Source organism: Pogona vitticeps, chromosome 2 (assembly GCF_051106095.1).
Source record: "Pogona vitticeps strain Pit_001003342236 chromosome 2, PviZW2.1, whole genome shotgun sequence".
Taxonomy (NCBI): Eukaryota; Metazoa; Chordata; class Lepidosauria; order Squamata; family Agamidae; genus Pogona; species Pogona vitticeps.
The window spans coordinates 55,175,715-55,183,991 of record NC_135784.1 but is presented as its reverse complement, the minus strand read 5'-3'; the positions used below and the strand labels follow the sequence as shown (position 1 = coordinate 55,183,991).

Genomic DNA, 8,277 nt, shown 5'->3' with positions numbered 1-8,277 from the left:
TAAATAAATAAATAAATAATAAATAAATAAATAAATAAATAAATAAATAAATAAATAAATAAATAAATAAATAAATAAATAAATAAATAAGAATAGGTTTCGTTGATGAATTTTCCCACATACCAATGTCAATAGATGGGAAAAAATTAATGGAAATAATAATATGAGTGAAATGAGGTCCCATTTAGGTACAAAACATGCAAGATGTGTTTCCAATACACTTAAGTCCTGTTGCTGGGACAATTCTTTTTTCTGAAATGAGAAATATGTTATTGAGGAAATCCATTCACAAACTCGTTGTGCTTTCCAGTCTTACCGTTTCACACTAAAAATCAATTTTTTTAAAAAGACTTTGACCAACTTTTAGAAGATAAAGCAAGGGAGAGGCTATTCTCAACTGACTATAATGTTATAAGCCAGCTGCTGACAGAACTGTTAATTACGAATTGTTTTCTTGCACTGTTGTGATGCAGGTCCTGTTTCACTGTTAAATTCATGAATATGGCTCCAGTCCTTTACAAGCATTTGTATCTGCCTCTTATCATAAATGCTTCACAATCACTTTCTCTTTCCACCAGGCTGGGGACGGATGGGGAGGCTTTGTCCACAAACTGGATACTTCACTGCTCACTCTTGATTCAACTCCAAGGCTTACTTACCTCCATTATAAAAAATACCAGTTTGATTCCTACTTTTTGCCTCCTATTCTTTCACCAATGACCAGTCCTTGAGAATATTCATCCTTACTGCTGCATTGCAGTTAGAAGCCTTTGACACCAAACTATTATTGGAAGTCTGACACACATCTACTTAATGTTTCCACTCTGTAGGCTTGTGCTGTGCAATGCTTAATGAGGCCAGATTCTCTTTTGCAAAAGGTATGTGCTGTTATTTTCAGAAAGTCTTTATTCTTCCTTATGTTTCGTAACCTTAGCTTTAAGAAAACTATGTGGGACAGAATGGGTTTGACTTGGCTGTATGTTCCCAGGTCCCCCTGAATCTCTGATTCTGCTTTTGTAACACTGTTATGTTCCATGGGACTATAGATTTACTTAGATATCTATTGATGAACCTTGATTACACTTTATTCTGCTCGAATCCTTAAAATTATATGAACAATGATAATATGGTTTTCTGTTGGCTACTTCCCAACCCTTTGGGCACTTTCACATTTAAGTTGTTTCATACAGTCTTGGTTGAATAATATCAAGCCTTGGCAAATTGTTAATTTCTCAATTAGCTCCAAAGCTTCATTTTCAGTCACCTTTATTTGACATATTACCTCAGATGCCCTCCATGAACATTTTGGCCTCATACTGCTTTGACAATGCAAAAATTTGCACGATTGAGCTCATGCATGTGCGGGCTAAAAAGTGGGAGGAGAAGAAAGATGAAATGCACACAAGCATGCTTGTAATGGCCTTGCCAGTTAATATAAAGGAGTCTTGCCATCTTGAGCAAGGAGGTCTGAAAGGTGGTTTTATCTATGGGTAGAAGCCGTGTTTTGGTCTTTCCCCTCAATATGGGAGAGATGGGGCCTGAAAACAAGAAGATGGGATGGGCAGAGGTAGGATTTGCCTCCACAGGAATATACTAGAGTTCAATATTATTAAAATAATCACACTGTTTAGAGCTGTTCTCCTAAACAAAGATAGAATCATTTTATACATAAATATACCACAGTTCAGAAAATATACTTTAAAAAACTAGAATCTGTGCTGGCTGGAACATTCTGGAAGTTATAGTTCTGCTCTCCCTGTAACCCCCCCCCAAAAAAAATACATGCATTGCAACTTTAGAAAGCTTGTTGTCTTAACTACTCGTGACAGTATTGTACTCACACCACTAGTCTGGTCACTTAAATGTCACCAAAAAGAATGCACTTTACCAAAAGAGAGGGCAGAAGAAAACATAAATCTGCAAGTACAAATGCAAAAATATTATAAATATTATAAATATTTTTACAGTATGAACAGAATTACAGCACATCTTTCCCTAATGAGGAAAGCAGTGACCAGATGATCTCAGTACCTGTTGAATCACCTGTCCAGATGTTCAGGGTGGATTGGCAATGTCAGGGTCCTTGATTTCCCTTCTCTGATTCATTTTTCAAATAGGTGATTACCTTGGGAGGTGGTGACCACTCCAATACTGGAGGCATTCAAGAGAAAATTAGACAACTGTCAGATCTGCTTTGATTTGGATTCTTGCCGTGTGCATGGGGTTGAACTCAAAGGCCTTAAAGACCTCTTCCAACTCAATTCTTCTATGATTTTATGATTTTCCTCTATAAAATAGGACCCATTGCCACCCTAGTTTCACCTTTGCCTTATGTATTCCAGGGAGTATATATTTCCTGGAACATATCTATGGTCTACCTCCATTTTGCCTTGAGAAAATGCACCATTAGAATGTTTGTGAGTCCTTTTTATGTCACTTTTTAGTCTGTCTTGAGGTCATCGTTTACATTTCCTTGAATAAAACAAGTTTTATTTTATTCTCCATCCAATTATTGAAAGAAACTGAGAACGGAACAATTTTTGCATCGTACTGAAAGCCCTTCTAGACCTATCTCTGAAGAAAACTATAGTCACAGTGATGTGATTGCATAGAATATAATGGGGTGAAGATGACCTTCTATGTCAGCTTGTGTGCTCGATTCAGCTGGAACCAGATAATTTCTTGGTTTTCTAAGGTGTCCAAAACAGGCATCATTTTCACGTCTTGCCCAGTACATGTTCAGTAACGTCAAATCCATAGCATTCCATGACTGCTAATTCCTTGGCTTTCTCTGATTCATACGCTCCTTACTTCAGTCATTTCTTAATTATCTTAGAGCAGAAAAATAATGAGTCGATGCAGTTGCTAATAGGGTCACCATAATATTTACCCTCTTTAGCAATAAATAGATTGCCAAGTCCTCAGGTCTATTAATTTTTTTCATGGTAGTGCAAATCACATTATGCAGGCTCCAGAATTCAAAATGAATACATTTAAATTCATGACTTGCACCCAAGCCCTATCAGAAGTTTTTTTTCCCAATGTGATTTGATTGTTGCTGTTATTGTACAATAAAGCATTCTGCTGAACTCTGGTTTATGTACTTGGTTTCAACAGCCGAGTTTAAATTGTGCACAAAAGATTTCCTGATGAAAGTGATATGAATATGTTCTATAGTTAATGTAAACGTACTTTCAAGATTCTAAATGCAGTGCAAAAATACTTTAGAACTTCTTCAGACTTTTCAGTGCATTTACAAAATATTCATTTCAGATCTGTCCATCAAAGGCTGAAAAGAAGAAAGCATGGCTGCAAAACTGGAAAATAATACCAAAATATAAATTTTGTACTACTGCTATGTTTAATGGCAGCATTTAATAGCTAGAAATAATAGGTTAACAGAAATGCATACTTTTATGGTTATGCATATGCAGTCAAGCAGAGAGAAGGTGTTGTTTGTAATCTGCAGCTTTTGAACCATTTTAGTTCATGTTTCTTTGATAGTTGTTTTATTTGCTAATATATTGTATAAGGAAAAATACAAGGGAGTTGACCTTGATATTCAGACTCATATAGGCCTGCTTATACGCCTGAATGAAAATGGCTTCAAAGCGGTAGGTATTAAACAGATGTGCATCCCCATTTTGAGCAAGATAACTTTAATACTCACATGTTCTACTGAATTCTAATTTCCCCTGGAATTAAGTTTCACAACAAACTTATTGTAGCATTCACAATATTGGTGCATTGAACCTGCAAGGGGGACATACTGGCCCCATCCACTTCCTTCACTGGTCCACAGACCATGTGTCTGTCCTATTCCTATGCAGCAAGGACTCATGAAACAGGAATTAACTACTGTAAAGAGGCAGTCTTGGTCAAGGTGCAAGGGAATGCTCAAGGGAAACCAAGCTGACTCGGGACGCCATGGAGACAATAGCCAAAGTCCAAGGAAAAAGAAGAATTCTGGGGATGGCAGAGAGGGACTGGTGTTAATAGTGCAATTCGGGGACCAGCAGAGGTGTTGTCACAAAGTAGTCGGAGTCAGGTTTTCTGGAGGTCTGTCAATTAGCTGCCTAGAGTGGTCCTGACCCAACCAGATAGGCGGGATATTAAATAAATAAATAAATAAATAAATAAATAAATAAATAAATAAATAAATAAATAAATAAATAAAGAAAGAAAGAAAGAAAGAAAGAAAGAAAGAAAGAAAGAAAGAAAGAAAGAAAGAAAGAAAGAAAGAAAGAAAGGAGGAGCATTGAAAGATAGGAGCAAAGGATCAAAGCTGTCCAGAAAAGAACATAATTTCTCAGGATTGAGCACTTGAATTCAGTTTTTATATAGAGAGTGGGTAGATCTTACCTCAGCTGCTGTTAATCATGGCAGCAAGAATGGTTTTTGCTGCAAATGTTGACTTTGCCTCAGTCAGGCCTCAATATTTATTTCTATGCTGCCAGGGACTGGGTGGAAAATCTTCCTCCAGGGCTTCATCTCTATCTACAGGGAAGGAATTTCCTCAGGGCAGGGCAGGTTCTGCCTCAGTTGACCCTGGGCTGGGATCGCTAGCTGAGGTGTCCTGTTCATCCCTGTGTAGGTTTTTCAAGTGTATGCATGTTTAGGTATGCACAGTTTTCTGACATACACATACTTTTGCCCAAAATGTAACACATGCATTGCAGATATATGATTTCATGAGGTAAAATGTGTAGTCTCTCCCACTGCCAGCCTCAGGAGATGAGAAATCAATATTTTCATAAAGAAATGAGAATCCATTAAATTGCTTTCCCTTACTGTGAGAAAGGGAACAAAAGGAGATCCCGCTTGCTTGTGTGACGCCTCCCTGGAAAAGGGAGAATCAGCTTGACATCTACCTCTCAGAGCCAGGAGGTGAGGAAAATGCAAGACGTAGAAATAACTAAATGCCCTGGTTTTGAGGAAAAAGTGGAGGCGGGAAGGAAAAGGAAAAGGAGGAGGCTAGGGGAGGAGAGGGGCTGATACATAAAGGAGGAATGGAGAGCCAAAGGACAGAAGAGGCAAAATGGTTGGAAAGTAAAAAGGAAACACAGTGTATACTTCTGGAGGCTTGGGAATGGGTAGAACTGGAAAACACATGAATGAGCAAATTGAAAGACTGATGACCCTACCAGAACATGCTGAGAGTAGATGGTATTCCAGACCCCCCAAACATACAATTCACAATGGAAAAATAAATAGTGGGCCAACTCCCTTTAGATATCATGTTCATATGCAAACCTGACCTCCTATTGGGACACAATGTCCACAGAAAACCCACCCACACAGACCGGTACCTACACAAAAACTCCAACCACCATCCACAACAAAAAAGAGACATAATCAAAGCACTCGTACACCATGCAAATCAGAACTGTGAAGCTCCATTTCTCGGCACCGAACTCAACCATCTGAATTGGGCCCTACAGGCAAATGGCTATTCCAAGAATGAAATCACAAGAGCCATCAAACCGAGAAAACAATATTGAACTGAACAAGAAAAACAGCCACTCACAATAAAGTATTTCTGCCATACATCAAAGGAGTCACACACTGCATGGGGAGATTTTTTGAAAAAACTACAACCGTGGCCAGGTATATATTGGGACCACAAAATGCAGCATTCACACCAGAATCAAAGAACATGAAAGACACTGAGGACTAAAACAACCAGAAAAATTGGCAGTGGCTGAACATGCCCTGAAAAAAGCTGGACATTAAATCCTATTTCAAAATACAGAAGCATTGGACAACACCAGCAATCATTATTTTAGACTGCACAGGGAAGCCATAAAAAAGAAGAAAGTCTAAAGCTCAACAAAGCCTGGCTCCCAGCACTGAAAAATAGGGCCTGCAGAAAGGTCAATGAATTCTACCCAGCCACAAGGACCAGTGATCACTGCACACAAAACACTAGCTAACAACACCCATCGATCACAGTGACAGATCATCTGTCCCTTATCACAACAATACACCCACAAAAAACACAGTGATCACCATAATCACCCAATCGCCTGAAAAGGACAAAAAGTGGATCCCACAGCTACAAATACTCAACTATCTCACACACTACACCAGAACACAGAGTTCTAACTCCTGTCCTCTGAAGATGCCCGCCACAGAGATTGGTGAAACGTTAGGAAGAAAAATCTCCAGAACATGGCCAAACAACCCGAAAAACCTACAACAACCACCCCTAAATAGCCTTTTTACTGGAGGGAATGTGACAGGTAATAGTGCTGGAGGAAAGAATAGAAGCAAGCAAACAGAGCAGAGGAGGGGGAAGGAGGTGGCAGAACATGGAACACCTTGACCCAGTATAAGCAGAGTTCCCAGAAGGGACACCGAGATGACAGGAAGAGGGAGGGAGAAGAGGAATGGCAGACAAAGAGGCAGAGCCACTGTTGCAGGTGCTGTTGCCAGTGGTGTCCACACAAGATTTAGAGTTGATGGGGGAGGAGAACCATTGGGATGAAGTGATTGGAACCCTTTCCTCTCCCTGTTGGAGAAGGAGGAGAAGTTGATGTCTAAGACTGTTGTTAATGTCTATCTTGGACAGACATAAAGAAATGTTAAAAGTTTGAACCAAGAAACAAAGCCTGAAGTGGGGGAGGGGTCAAGAAAGGGGATAGACCAAGAATTGTCACACATACCTATATAACTCTATCTAAGAACAAAAACTAGAAGAAAGCATAATTAACTCTGGATAAGTAATACAGAGAGAAACTACCTAAGCTCAAGAACATTGGCTTTCATATACTGTACTGTTAATGGCCATACTGCAATGCAGTCATGGTTATATATTTGTAGGTGCCATGGGTTCAAAAGTGGAGATAGTACAAATCAGTCTTAAGTCTCCAAGAGAAATCAATGGAAATGATATAATTTTGGTTGTATTTTTGCCAACACATACCTTTCGCCCCAGAACATTCCCCCCCACTTCAACCCATATGTAATGTTAACCATAGCCATGTTCCATATTGGTATATTTGACAGATAAATTTTGTTCAGGGTGAAAATAAGATGTTGAACCTTATTATTTAATCCCTGCGTTATACCTGCAGTTTTATTCATTCTGTTTTGATATTTTTATGAGGTCTCCCAGAATCAGTGCACTTCTCTTGGAGTATTTTAGTGCACAACTAGATTTGAATATCAAGAGTTATTGTATTATCGTTACCATCTGGCAGTGTTGGCCTTTCCTTTTGCTTAATCAGTATCTAACACTGATTACGTGATTACGTACATTTGCTAAGTAGCTTTAGCTAGAAACTCAGGAAAAAAATTGCAATGCTTATCATATTTCTGCACATGAAATAAAATGTGTCATGCCTGCAAACATCGCTCTGTGGAAATAATTATATACAGAAGTGCTTGAAGTTGCAAATAGTTTTAAGTGTCACGGGAATGGCCTCCAAAACATAATGCATTCATATGTGACCAGAAGTAAAAGGGGTGAGTTCCTGTATCTTTAACAGTTGCCTAGATGAGGAACTCTTAATCAGTGGAGCTCTTAATGGAAACTTTAATGGAAATTAAACCTGCTGAAATTTCCTTCTCTTCAGAATGACTAAAGGTGCAGGAATCATATCTCTCCGCCCCCTCTGCTCACCCTGTTATTCTCACTAAGATAATGTTGCTGGATAGTTCAGTGGTTTAGGCATCAGTTTGCAGAGCCAGAGGTTGGCAGTTCAAGCCCCCACAGCCCTTTCTTCAGGCATCCCTGGCAAAGAAAGCAGAATAGGTGATTAGTACAGAAAGGATATGTTTTGGTGGTGGCAGAGCCAAGGATGTTGGCCACTGATGCTGGCTTTGTGTGAGAGCTTGAAGACTGTGTTCAGCTTGACAGGTTTCAGGTGCTGCTTGAAATATTTATGGCTGCCCCCTCAAGTGGTTCCTTGGCAGTTTTAGTGCCAACCTAGAGCACCTGCATGTTGTTGGCAGAGTAGGACAGATCTACAGGGCGGCCACTTGCATACCACCACAAAAACCCACCTGTATTACCAAAACATGGGAGCCAAAAGGACATGTATTTGCGTGAAATTGCATATACTAACATTACTGTACATGACAGAATCAAACATAGAACACATTGAAGTAATATAAGAAAACTTATAATCAGTGTTTTCTATAAGCTGCATGGGTGTATGGTGCTTCATCAGGCGTATGCAGTTGGGCAAGTGTTAAGGCCCATTTGCTTCCGGCTGCTGCCAAAACCCCGCCTGCCAACGGGCAGAGCTCCTGCATAGCACTCCAGAAAATTAG

At 39.4% G+C, this 8,277-nt stretch overlaps 1 long non-coding RNA gene across 1 annotated transcript; it reads left to right on the top strand.

The window, feature by feature from the left end:
* The first annotated feature begins 625 nt into the window (after positions 1-625).
* Positions 626-6,692, top strand: LOC144586668 (uncharacterized). The gene is made up of 2 exons (XR_013541615.1): positions 626-878; positions 2,118-6,692. It is a non-coding gene; the product is annotated as an uncharacterized LOC144586668 (long non-coding RNA).
* Positions 6,693-8,277: the final 1,585 nt, after the last annotated feature.